The 14677-nt window shown below is 42.9% G+C and overlaps 1 long non-coding RNA gene across 1 annotated transcript; it reads left to right on the forward strand.

The window, feature by feature from the left end:
* The first annotated feature begins 672 nt into the window (after nt 1–672).
* Nucleotides 673–4914, forward strand: LOC119292093. Its single transcript, XR_005142853.1, has 6 exons — nt 673–1356; nt 1450–1588; nt 2138–2202; nt 3371–3455; nt 3572–3624; nt 4667–4914. It is a non-coding gene; the product is annotated as an uncharacterized LOC119292093 (long non-coding RNA).
* Nucleotides 4915–14677: the final 9763 nt, after the last annotated feature.

Here is a 14677-nt window from a genome sequence, read left to right on the forward strand (position 1 = left end):
TGTCCCTAGAAATGATTTTTGGAAAAAATAATAACAAACAATGAGGACGCTGCAGTTCAAATTTGACCCGTCTCCTGCTGAATGAGCGGAAATTTGTCTTTTTCATGAGAGGTGGATCAAATTTTTTGACACCAAATCATTTGGTCAATTATGCATTAAATATGTCCTAATATTTTAAAAAATTGATTTGGTACAATTTTGCAACAAATATATGGTAGGTCCTTCACAAAAAAAGTGATTTTGGGCACTCGGAAAATGAAAAATGTTTTTTTTTGCCAAAAAAATCATTTCTCATGACATATTTTTAAAGATATTTATCTTATTTCATGTTTGTTACTTTTCCTGAAAATTTATTCACATTTGGTGACACAATGAGAAGGTTTTTCATTTTTTTTGAATTTTCTCAGGTCATAAAGTAGCTGATATGATTTTAACACGCTATTTTTAGTCAACTACGACCAATTTAAATGGTCATAACATGGTACTGCATTCTGATTGGTCTGTGGACGTCTCACGCGGATCGTGCATGGAACACCGTCGGATGCTCGTGGATCCGACGGCAGTCCTCGGCCCACCACACCAACCCCAAGCCCACCTAAGCCGAAACCCTAGCTCTACTCGTGGACGTTTTCCATCCACCCCCCGCCTTCTTTCTTTCTGTGCCTCCTTTCTTTCTCTGCCCCTCGCTCCGTCACGCACCCACAATCCCTCCCCCGAAACCCTTGCTGCCGCCACCTACGCCTCTTGTTCCGGCGTGTTCCAGCGGGCCTCGCCGGCACGCATCCCAGATCCGAGCTCCCCTGCCTCCGCTCTTCCCTCCCCTCCGGCCAAATCCGCCTCTCGCGTCCCCGGTACTCATCCCGAACCCGGTAGCTCATCCACCCCCTCCCTCATCTCCTCGCTGCTGCCACCTCCTCCCCGTCCTGCAGCGGCGCGTCCCGCCCCTGACCGCCCCCTCCTCCTTCCTCGATGTGTCCCGCAGCGATTCCCATCGCGTCCCGCAGATGCCGTCCCTCTCCCTCAATCCCCACCGCGTGTTGATGCGCCAAAGCCCTCGCCTCCTACAGCTCCCTCATCCTGCCGGGCGACGAGCACTCGCCTCCGCCTCCCAGCTCGCGCCTCGCGCCGCCGAGCTATGGGGGCGGCGGATATCCGGGGACGATCGCCGCCATCGTCACCGCCCTCGGCGGGGGCCCCGCGGCCGTCGGCATCGTCCGCCTGTCCGGCGCCGACGCCGTCACCGTCGTCGCCCGCGTGTTCCGGCTGGCCAGGAAGGAGCCGGCGCCCTGGAGGCCCCGAAGCCACTTCGTGGAGTACGGGGTCGCGCTGGACGGAGATGGGGGCGTCATCGATGAGGTAACCGCGGCTTTACTGCTCTGCTTTCGGTTGGTTAGGGTTCCCCGCGCAAACTAGTGCCTTGATTTCCCATTTTGTTCGCCAAATCTGAAGGTGCTGGTGGTGCCCATGCTGGCTCCGAGATCCTACACCCGAGAGGATGTGGTGGAGCTCCAGTGCCACGCGAACGACCTTTGCTTGCGTCCCGTGCTGAGGGCCTGCTTGGAGGCCGGTGCCAGGCTCGCCGACCCTGGTTAGTTGCTTGCTCTGCTCACTCACCTCCTACTGGTCTAGATTATTTACGCTTGTAAACAAATATTCTAGTTCAGTTAGTTACGGCTATGATTGAAGTTCAATAGAAACAGTTATGTTAGCTACGGCTGTAGTTATAGTTATAGGGAAACAGTTTTGTCAGATAGGCAGACACTTTTTGTTTGAAGAATGAATGGTGAAGCTATCTTGGGATGTAGGTGTCTTATCTTGAACAAACTACTTTCGGCACCTCCGGACGGATAAAGAGTCCCTGTTGGTGTTAGCAGGCAGATTCATGTTGCTGGGAATCTCTCAATTGTGTTGATGCATGTTTTGCTCTGCTGCTTAGGGTGGATGCATGCTTGTTGATTGTCCGAGACTGCTTAGGGTGGATGCATGCTTTTTGTTTCTACTGCTTTTGTTGATTGTCCAGTGAGTTTCTCAACTAGGATTATGTAGGATTCTGTTCTGTTATGTCCCCCAACTTATGTATGTTCTGTTGTCTCTATATTAATAATGTATGCTCAACATATGTTTAATTTCTTTTCAGGTGAGTGAGCATCAATTGATCAGCTTGTGAACTGGATTGTGACCGCTCAAGAAGCTACAACTGAGGTTTATTTTTCCTGATCCCTTTTGTTTCTCTTTAGTGGCTGTTGCTTCATCCACTGAATCTTGATCTCGTGTTGACATGATCTAGAGTTAGAGCTAGCACATTCGCTCACACTTGACCTGGGTGTTCCAGTCTCTGTAATTCTGAACATGAATCACAAGAACAGTCTTAGAGAAATCATAAAACTACTAAAAATAAGCAGAAGTGAGAAGTACTACTCAAACATATCTGCTGGTTGTGCTTGTGGGTTCAACGTTTCTGCTGGCTCCATCCTTCGTTCTTACACTGCATTCTGTACTAAAAACAAACAGAAATGAAAAGTACTATTGAAACCTACCAGAGAACTGATCCGGTTGAAATGCTGATCAATGATCAAGCTCTCGACAAAATAATTCTCCAGTCATGTTGTTGATGGGCGATAACTGTAGTATGAACTTCAGGCAGGATTGCTAAATTTATCATGATTGTTGTTTATGTTTACATTTTTTCTAACTTTTAACACCTAGTATATGTTAGACTAAGTCATATGCAAATGCGAGCAACCTCGGGCCTGATACATGTAAAACGGTTCTGGCGTTCTCATCTCTGAGCATATTCTGTAACTGTAGCCTGCAAGGGGATTGAGCATATATGCATTTTAGAAATACTACTATTTTCAGTTGACAAACTCAAATAATGCAGCATGCATTGTCCTTTTCCCTGCACAAATAATGCCGTATGAGATGTGTGACCACATCATGTAATTATGCGCTGATGCAAGTTGTTTTTGGCTGTAATTTAAAGGAGTTGCTCATGCCGGTAGCCTTGACATGTAGGATATCTATAGTTTCTGTTGCTCATGCTCATCTGCAAGCTTTTGGATTTATTGTTAGTCAGATTTCTGTTTTACTTCTGTTTGGTTCTAGGATCTGTGGGTCGTGAGCAGAATTAAAAGCATTTGCGTTTGCATTCTCTGTTATATGTATCCAGCCATACCATCTTTCCGTTCTACGCACAGTTTATTGCATCTAACTAGTGCCTGCAGCTTGATTTGCTTGAATTTCTCATTATCTGATTTAACCCGTCGAGTTTGTATCTATAAGTTTATTTGATATGTTAAGCTTGACAACTACCCTTAGTTCTATGTTTCTTGTCTTCTAACACTTGTTTACTTTGATCTTGCGGTTTCAGCCATGGGCAAGGGACAGATTTGCATCGACATCGTGGTCATTGGCGAATCGGTAGTATTGATGTACAAGTTTACTGTAGTATTTTGGTATGCACTCCTGAACAAGTTAATGTTGTATTTTGGTATGTACTGATGTACAGGTTTAATGTGGTGTTTTGGTATGTACTGCTGAGTTCATAACCATTTTGTTTTACAACATGCAGATGATTGCCTTCATTCATGTTTCAATGTGAGCTCTAGGTCGAAGTTGCAAGAAGTAAGGATTCAGGATCTAGGCATGCATGCATGCTCTCTTAGCCCTGCTTCTGCTCCTTAGGAGATGTGAATTTCTAGGATTTTTGATGTACTCCCAGCATTTATCTCTTCTCTTATCTCTTTGTTGTTTTGCTAGAACCGTAAATCCTGATGCATGATGATCATGGTTTGTTTTTGTAGATCTGTTATGATGGCGCTTAAAATTTTACATGCCTGGATTCTGATTGAACTTGTTCTTGTAGGTCTTTCCACTTCTATGATTAGTTTAGTTAGAGTTGCACATGTCAGAACACTATATACCAATAACTCCCAGCTAGTGAGAAATGTTTTGTCACTCCATTAGCACATACTGGTTAGTGTTAGTCATACTATTTATGTACATGGAATTTGTTGTCAATTTTGTTAGAATGCAACCTTTTGGTAATTCTGGACTTTTCTTTTGCGGTAATGTAATGATGTTACATGTTTGCTGATTGTTGTATATGGGCAAGATGAATCCTATTGTTTTCTTTTTGATGTACACGCATGCTGATGGTTGACACTCATGAACAACAAGCAACCATTCTAGTTACTACCTAGGTGTTCAGAGATTGTTGTATTATTTATGTTCTTTTTACTCCCTAGTTACTACCTAGATACTACCTAGTTATTGTTCACATTGCCTGTTTTTCTTGGTGCATACATGTATCTCAAGCATGGTACTTCTGTGTTTGCTTAGGCGGATAGTGGGCAGATCTGCTTTGCTGCTTTGCTGCTTACGATAGTGTTGCCATTGCATTTGTTTGGTTCTGGCCTCAGTAGCAGTATACTAATGCTTCAAGATCTATTTATTTTTCTGTTCACTATACTAATGCCTTAGCAACAGTATACTAATGATTGGTATTCAATTTGCTGCTTACGTTAGTGTTGCTACTGTTATCCATGCCCTCATGCTTGTGTATCTGTTTATTATTCTGTTCACTATTCTTTTCCTAGTTGTTCTTTGTTGGAAGATATTGCTTTCATTGACAACCATGATAATGATAATTTCCTCTCTTCTACAGGAGCTCTGGGTTGAAGAAGTTTGAAGAAGGGAACACTTCATCTTTGTAGCTAGTTTTATGTTCCTGGGTGTTTACTTCATAGATGTTCCTGGGTGTTCCTGGGTGTTTGTTTACTTCATAGATGTCCCTGGATGTTTGCACTTCCTGGGTGTCCTAAATTCCTGGATGATGTGGACTACCGCATGGTTGTAATATATATAATATACTCATTTTGGACGTCATGTGTGAAAATTTGTGTGGTTGAAGTATTGGAAATATTGATCATTTATTGTTTTTTGAGGTGATCCTTAATTGCTGATACATCAGAAATGAAGCAAATACTATTTGGGCCCTAAAAAGGCCACAAATCAAACAATTCAGAAAAAATGAACAAAAATCACTTAAAATCAATTGTGAAAAGGTGAAGGCCAAGAAAATAAAAAGGCCTAGGCCCAAAAATAACGAGGCTGAAATGTTGGGCTTGGCCCACCTACCTAATCAAAATTAATATGAGAAAAAAACACGAATAGGCTGGATTGCTGGGCTAGGCCCATGTAGAAAACCGAATTGGACCGGGTTGAATCTTGTGCCACATCAGCTTGCCACGCTGGATGCCTACGTGGCCTGGGGAGGTTGCTAGTGACCAAAACACCACAGTGGACATATTTTGGTCATAAACGTCCACGACCATTCCAGAAGAAAGGTCGCTATAGTCAGTTTACGACTGCCAGCTTTTGACCTTCTGTTTTTGGTCACAAAAAGGCCGCAAATGAAAAACCATGACCTTTCAGTGACCAATAGTGGTGGTCACAAGTTGACATATTTCTTGTAGTGGATGAGCACGATACCTTATGGTTTGAAGACCGTGTTTATGTGCCTAGTGACCGAGAGATCAGGAAAGTGATTTTGCAAGAGGCCCACAATTCACCCTATTCGATTCACCCAGGAAATACCAAGATGTATTTGGATTTGAAGGATACTTTCTGGTGGACCAGAATGAAGAAGGATAGTATGTAGCAGTTTGCGATGTATGTCAGAGAGTAAAAGCAGAGCATCAGAAGCCAACATGATTGTTACAACCATTGCCAATACCGGAATGGAAGTGGGATAAGCTAGGCATGAATTTTATTACGGGATTGCCAAGGACTTGTTCAGGCCATGACTCGATTTGGGTTGTAGTCGATCATTTGACGAAGGTAGCTCATTTCATACCAGTGAAGACCACTTACACCAGTGCTAAGTTGGCAAAGATATACATGACCAGGATTGTATGTCTGCATGGAGTTCCGAGGAGCATTGTATCAGATAGAGGAACCCAGTTTACCTCAAAGTTCTGGAATCAGTTGCACAAAACTTTGGGTACCAGGCTAGAGTTCAGTACAGCTCTTCACCCGCAGACAGATGGATAGACCGAGAGAGTCAACCAGATTTTGGAGGATATGCTGAGAGCATGTGCGCTAGATTATGGATCTAGTTGGGATGAAAATTTGCCATATGCAGAGTTTTCTTACAACAACAGTTATCAATCTAGTTTGAAGATGGCCCCTTTCGAAGCCTTGTACGAAAGGAGGTGCAGGACCCCATTATCGTGGGATGAAGTTGGAGACCGCCAGTTATTTGGACCGGATTTGATTAAAGAGTGTGAACAGAAGGTGAAGTTGATTCACGATAGGCTCAAGGTAGCCCAGTCCAGACAGAAGAGCTACGCAGATTCAAAATGCAAGGAGACAGTTTACGAAGTCGGAGACAGAGTTTACCTTCGTGTATCGCCACATCGAGGAGTTAAGCGCTTTGGAGTTAAAGGAAAGTTAGCGCCACATTTTTGTTGGAAATATGTCCTAGAGGCAATAATAAAATGGTTATTATTGTATTTCCTTGTTCATGATAATTGTCTATTGTTCATACTATAATTGTATTAACTGGAAACCATAATACATGTGTGAATACACAGACCACAACATGTCCCTAGTGAGCCTCTAGTTGACTAGCTCATTGATCAATAGATGGTTATGGTTTCCTGACCATGGACACTAGATGTCATTGATAACGGGATCACATCATTAGGAGAATGATGTGATGGACAAGACCCAATCCTAAACATAGCACAAGATCGTGTAGTTCGTTTGCTAAAAGCTTTTCTAATGTCAAGTATCATTTCCTTAGACCATGAGATTGTGCAACTCCCGAATACCGTAGGAATGCTTTGGGTGTGCCAAACGTCACAACGTAACTGGGTGGCTATAAAGGTGCACTACGGGTATCTCCGAAAGTGTCTGTTGGGTTGGCACACATCGAGACTGGGATTTGTCACTCCGTGTGACGGAGAGGTATCTCTGGGCCCACTCGGTAATGCATCATCATAATGAGCTCAATGTGACTAAGTAGTTAGTCACGGGATCATGCATTACGGAACGAGTAAAGTGACTTGCCAGTAACGAGATTGAACGAGGTATTGGGATACCAACGATCGAATCTCGGGGAAGTAACGTACCGATTGACAAAGGGAATTGTATACGGGATTGCTTGAATCCTTGACATCGTGGTTCATCCGATGAGATCATCGTGGAACATGTTGGAGCCAACATGGGTATCCAGATCCCGCTGTTGGTTATTGGCCAGAGAGCTGTCTCGGTCATGTCTGCATGATTCCCGAACCCGTAGGGTCTACACACTTAAGGTTCGGTGACGCTAGAGTTGTTATGGGAATTAGTGTGCAGTTACCGAATGTTGTTCGGAGTCCGAGATGAGACCCCGGACATCACGGGGAGTTCCGTAATGGTCCGAAGGTAAAGATTTATATATGGGAAGTCCTATTTTGGCCACCGGAAAATGTTCGGAATTTTTCGGTATTGTACCAGGAAGGTTCTATAAGGTTCCGGAGTGGGGCCCACCTGCATGGAGGGCCCACATGAACGTGGCTAATGGGGGCAAGGCCCCACACCCCTGGTCAAGGCGCACCAAGATCCCCCCTTAGAAGGAATAAGATCATATCCCGAAGGGATAAGATCAAGATCCCTAAAAAGGGGGGATAACAATCGGTGGGAAAGGAAATGATGGGATTTCTTTCCTCCCACCTTTGCCTACGCCCTAATGGACTTGGAGGGCAAGAAACCAGCCCCCTCCACCCCTATATATAGTGGGGAGGCGCACGGGAGCATCACCCCTTGCCCCTGGCGCAGCCCTCCCCCTCTCCAACTCCACCTCCTCCTCAGTAGTGCTTGGCGAAGCCCTGCCGGAGAACTGCAAGCTCCACCACCACGCCGTCGTGCTGCCAGAGCTCTCCCTCAACTTCTCCTCTCCCCTTGCTGGATCAAGAAGGAGGAGACGTCCCCGGGCTGTACGTGTGTTGAACGCGGAGGCGCCGTTCGTTCAGCACTAGATCAGATCTTCCGTGATTTGAATCGCGCGAGTACGACTCCATCGACCGCGTTCTTGTAACGCTCCCGCTTAGCGATCTTCAAGGGTATGAAGATGCACTCCCTCTCTCTCTCTTTTTTCTAGAATCTCCATAGATTGATCTTGGTGGTGCGTAGAAAATTTTGAATTTCTGCTACGTTCCCCAACAGTGGTATCAGAGCTAGGTCTATTGCGTAGATTCTATGCACGAGTAGAACACAAGTTATTGTGGGAGTTGATTTTGTTCAATATGCTTACCTTTACTAGTCCTATCTTGTTTCGACGGTATTGTGGGATGAAGCGGCCCGGACCGACCTTACACGTACACTTACGTGAGACAGGTTCCACCGACTCACATGCACTCATTGCATAAAGGTGGCTAGCGGGTGCCAGTCTCTCCCACTTCAGTCGGATCAGATTCGATGAAAAGGGTCCTTATGAAGGGTAAATAGCAATTGGCATATCACGTTGTGGCTTTTGCGTAGGTAAGAAATGTTCTTGCTAGAAACCTATAGCAACCACGTAAAAACTTGCAACAACAATTAGAGGACATCTAACTTGTTTTTGCAGGGTATGCTATGTGATGTTATATGGCCAAAAGAATGTGATGAATGATATGTGATGCATGAGATTGATCATGTTCTTGTAATGGGAATCACGACTTGCATGTCGATGAGTATGACAACCGGCAGGAGCCATAGGAGTTGTCTTAATTTATTGTATGACCTGCGTTTCATTAAACAACGCCATGTAATTACTTTACTTTATTGCTAACCGTTATCCATAGTAGTAGAAGTAATAGTCGGCGAGACAACTTCATGGAGACACGATGATGGAGATCATGATGATGGAGATCATGGTGTCATGCCGGTGACGAAGGTGATCATGTCGCGCCTCAAAGATGGAGATCAAAGGCGTAAGATGATGATGGTCATATCATGTCACTTTATGATTTGCATGTGATATTTGTCATGGTTACATCTTATTTGCTTAGAACGATGGTAGCATAAATAAGATGATCCCTCACTAAAATTTCAAGCAAGTGTTCCCCCTAACTGTGCACCATTGCGAAAGTTCGTTGTTTTGAAGCACCACGTGATGATCAGGTGTGATAGATTCTAACATTCGCATACAACGGGTGTAAGCCAGATTTACACATGCAAAACACTTAGGTTGACTTGACGAGCCTAGAATGTACAGACATGGCCTCGGAACACGAGAGACCGAAAGGTCGAACATGAGTCTTATAGTAGATACGATCAACATGAAGATGTTCACCGATGATGACTAGTCCGTCTCACGTGATGATCGGACACGGCCTAGTTGACTCGGATCATGTATCACTTAGATGACTAGAGGGATGTCTATCTAAGTTGGAGTTCATTAAATAATTTGATTAGATGAACTTAATTATCCTGAACATAGTCAAAAGTTCTTTGCAAATTATGTCGTAGCTTACGCTTTAGTTCTACTGTTTAAGGTATGTTCCTTGGAAAATTTAGTTGAAAGTTGATAGTAGCAATTATGCGGACTGGGTCCGTAAACTGAGGATTGTCCTCATTGCTGCACAGAAGGCTTATGTCCTTAATGCACCGCTCGGTGTGCTGAACCTCGAACGTCGTATGTGGATGTTGCGAACATCTGGCATACACGTTGTGATGACTACGTGATAGTTCAGTAATGTTAAACGGTTTAGAATTGAGGCGCCGAAGATGATTTTTGAAACGTCGTGGAACATAGTGGATGTTCCAAGGGCTGAAATTGGGATTTCAGTCTAGTGCCCACGTCAAGAGGTATGAGACCTCTGACGAGTTTCTTAGCCTACAAACTAAGGGAGAAAAGCTCAATCGTTGAGCTTGTACTCAGATTGTCTGGGTACAACAATCATTTGAATCGAGTGGGAGTTAATCCTCCAGATGAAATAGTGACGTTTCTCCAAAGTCACTGCCACCAAGCTACTAGAGCTTCGTGATGAACTATAACATGTCAGGGATAGATATGATGATCCTTGAGCTATTCGCTATGTTTTACACCGCAAAGGTAGAAATCAAGAAGGAGCATCTATTGTTGATGGTTAGTGAAACCACTAGTTTCAAGAAGGGCAAGGGCAAGAAGGGATACTTCATGAAATGGAAAAACAGTTGCTGCTCTAGTGAAGAAACCCAAGGTTGAACTGAAACCAGAGACCAAGTGCTTCTGTAATAAGGGGAACAGTCACTGGAGCAGAATTACCCTAGATACTTGGTAGATTAGAAGGCATGCAAGGTCGACAGAAGTATATTGGATATACATTATATTTATGTGTACTTTGCTAGTATTCCTAGTAGCACCATGGTAATAGATACCGATTCGGTTGCTAAGTGTTAGTACCTCGAAATAAAAGTCTACGGAATAAACAGAGACTAGCTAAAGGCGAGGTGACGATATGTGTTGGAAGTATTTCCACTGTTGATGTGATCAAACATCGCACGCTCCCTCTACCATCGGGATCAGTGTTAAACCTAAATAATTGTTATTTAGTGTTTGCGTTGAGCATAGACATGATTGGATTATGTCTATCGCAATACGGTTATTCATTTAAGGAGAATAATGGTTACTCTATTTATTTGAATAATACCTTCAATGGTCTTGCACCTAAAATGAATGGTTAATTGAATCTCGATCATAGTGATACACATGTTCGTGCCAAAAGATATAAGATAGTAATGATAGTACCACCTGCTTGTGGCACTGCCATTTGAGTCATATTGGTATAAAACGCATGAAGAAGCTCCATGCTGATGGATCTTTGGACTCACTTGTTTTTTGAAAAGATTGAGACATGCGAACCATGTCTATTGGTATATACGCATGAAGAAACTCCATGCGGATGGATCATTTGGACTCACTTGATTTTGAATCACTTGGGTCACGCAAATCATACCATATGGGCAAGATGACTGAAAGGCCTCGTTTTCAATGAAATGGAACAACAAACCAACTTGTTGGAAGTAATACATTTTGATGTGTGCAGTCCAATGAGTGCTGAGGCACGTAGTGGATATCGTTATGTTCTTAGTTCATAGATGATTTGAGTAGATGCTGAGTATATTTACTTGATGAAACACAAGTCTGAATTATTGAAAGGTTCAAGTAATTTTAGAGTGAAGTTGAAGATCGTCGTGACAAGATCATAAAATGTCTCTGATATGATCATAGAGATGAATATCTGAGTTGCAAGTTTGGTACACAATTAAGACATTGTGGAAATTATTTCACAACTAACACCGCCTGGAACACCATAGTGTGATGGTGTGTCCGAACATCATAGATGCACCCTATTGTATATGGGGCATACCATGATGTCTCTTATCGAATTACCACTACCATTCATGGGTTAGGCATTAGAGACAACCACATTCACTTTAAATAGGGCACCACATAATTCCGTTGAGATGACACCGTATGAACTATGGTTTAGAGAAACCTAAGTTGTCGTTTCTTGAAAGTTTGGGGCTGCAACGCTTATATGAAAAAGTTTCAGGCTGATAAGCTCGAACCCAAAGCGGATAAATGCATCTTCATAGTACACCCAAAAACAATTGAGTATACCTCCTGATTCAGATCCGGAAGCATAAGTGATTGTTTCTAGATACAGGTCCTTTCCCGAGGAATAGTTTCTCTCGAAAGAATTGAGTGGGAGGATGGTGGAGACTTGATAAAGTTATTGAACCATCACTTCAACCAGTGTGTAGTAGGGCACAGGAAGTTGTTCCTGTGGCGCCTACACCAATTGAACTGGAAGCTGATGATATTGATCATGAAACTTCAGATCAAGTCACTACCAAAACTTGTAGGTCGACAAGGACGAGTACTACTTCAGAGTGGTACGTAATCCTGTCTTGGAGGTCATGTTGCTAGACAACAATGAACCTACGAGCTATGGAGAAGCGATGGTGGGCCCGGATTCCGACAAATGGCTAGAGGCCATAAAATCCGAGAGAGGATCCATGTATGAAAACAAAGTGTGGACTTTGGAAGAACTACTTGATGGTCGTAAGGCTGTTGGGTACAGATGGATTTCAAAAGGAAGACAGACAATGATGGTAATTGTCACCATTAAGAAAGCTCGACTTGTCGCTAAGATATTTTTCGACAAGTTCAAGGAGTTGACTGCGATGAGACTTTCTCATTCATAGCGATGCTAAGAGTCTATTGGAATTATATTAGCAGTTACTGCATTATTTATGAAATCTTGTAGATAGGATGTCAAAACATTGTTTCCTCGACGATTTTCTTGAGGAAAGGTTGTATGTGATACAACAAGAAGGTTTTGACAATCCTGAAAGATGCTAACAAGTATGCAAAGCTCCAGCAATCCTTCTAAGGAGTGGAGTAAGCATCTCGGAGTTGGAATAAATGCTTTGATAAGATGATCAAAGAATTTTGGTTTATACAAAGTTTATGAGAAACTTGTATTTCCAAAGAAGTGAGTGGGAGCACTAAAGAATTTCTGATGAGTATATGTTGTGGACATATTGTTGATCAGAAATGATGTAGAATTTCTAGAAAGCATATAGGGTTATTTGAAAGGTGTTTTTCAATGGAAAACCTGGATTAAGCTACTTGAACATTGAGCGTCAAGATCTATAAGGATAGATAAAAAACACTTAATAATACTTCCAAATGAATACATACCATGACAAGATTTTGAAGGAGTTCAAAATAGATCGGCAAAGAAGGAGTTCTTGGCTGTGTTATAAGGTATGAGTATTGAGTAAGATTCAAGACCTGACCACGACAGGAAAGAGAGAAAGGACGAAGGTTGTCCCCTATGCTTTAGACGTAGCCTCTACAGTATGCTATGCTATGTACCACACCTGAAGTGTGCATTGCCATGAGTCAGTCAAGGGGTACAAGTCTGATCCAGGAATGGATCACAGGACAGCGGTCAAGGTTATCCTTAGTAACTAGTGGACTAAGGAATTTTCTCGATTATGGAGGTGGTAAAAGAGTTCGTCGTAAAGGGTTATGCCGATCCAAACTTTGACACTAATCCGGATTATTCTAAGTAGTAAACCGGATTCGTATAGTAAAACAATTATTTGGAATAGCTTCAAATAGAGCGTGGTAGCTGCATCTAGGAGATGACATAGAGCTTTGTAAAGCACACACGGATCTGAAAGATTCAGACCCGTTGACTAATAACCTCTCTCACAAGCGAGATATGATCAAACCCCATGGGTGTTGAATTCATTACAATCACATAGTGATGTGAACTAGATTATTGACTCTAGTGCAAGTGGGAGACTGTTGGAAATATGCCCTAGAGGCAATAATAAAATGGTTATTATTGTATTTGCTTGTTCATGATAATTGTCTATTGTTCACGCTATAATTGTATTAACTGGAAACCATAATACATGTGTGAATACATAGACCACAACATGTCCCTACACTAGTAGAAAACAGGGCATTTGTCCCGGTTCGTAAGGGCCTTTAGTCCCGGTTCATGAAGCGGGACTAATGGGTCGTTACTAATACCTCCCCCCTTTAGTCCCGGTTCAAACACGAACCGGGATAGATGGTCCTCCACGTGGCCGGTGTGCCAAGCCCAGGCAGGGGGGCCTTTGGTCCCGGTTGGTGGCACCAACCGGGACCAAAAGGCATCCACGCGTCAGCATTCCAGTGGCTGGGGTTTTTGTTTTTTTGAAAGGAGGGGGGGTTGGGGGTTTTGGGGGGTTAATTTAGGTGTTTCATATATTGTGTTAGCTAGCTAATTAATAGAGAGAAGTGTCCTCTCTTATGTCCGTGCTTGGTCGACGCTACGTACTATATACATAAGTGATCGAGAGAACCATTGAGTACGAAAGTTCGTCATGCATACCGAGAGAAGTGATCGATCGACCTCTCCTTCTCTAAGAGATTGGTCGAACAGCAAGTTTTCGTATCATGTATTCGACGCTACTGGCTACATACATGTACAATATGTATAAGATCTCTTAATTACAATACCCTAGCATTTGAAATCAACTTCCACATGGTATTCTCCGGCTTTATTGATGACGTGGTCAAGAAAGAATCCCGCCAATTCCTCTTGAATTGCTTTCATGCGATCTGGTTCTAGGAGTTCATTCCGCATCTGCCACGTCTAATTTGAAGAAGGGGGTTAATTAATACATATATATGAATGAAACTCAACAGAAATGATGGTGTAATAAAATGAAATTGTGAATATTATTTCTTACGCACTTCATATTGTCTTTTAGAGTAGCCCCGCTTGTTTTTCAAAGTCGCGTTGTGGATGAACTCGCACATGTAGTATCCACAGAAATCATTCCCTTGTTCTGGCCACAAGCACTATACGAGAAATAGAGGTCAATCAAACTGATAATGAAGCATTATAAATGGCATTGATGAAAGTATAGCTATAGAATCAACGGGAGATGCGCGCAACTAGCTAGCCAGTAGTACTTACTTTCGGGTATGTATATCGCAGCTCCTTCGGCAGTCCCGGAGCTTCTGCGGTGAACTGTTTCCAAACCCTACAAGAAAAAGAAAATTATTATTATTACTTGAGATATCAAGAAATGAACAAAAAGTTGCCGATATAGTGCGATAATGATCGATTGAACTTACTTGTTGAGCAATTCAGTC

Source organism: Triticum dicoccoides, chromosome 4B, assembly GCF_002162155.2.
Source record: "Triticum dicoccoides isolate Atlit2015 ecotype Zavitan chromosome 4B, WEW_v2.0, whole genome shotgun sequence".
NCBI classification, from domain to species: domain Eukaryota; kingdom Viridiplantae; phylum Streptophyta; class Magnoliopsida; order Poales; family Poaceae; genus Triticum; species Triticum dicoccoides.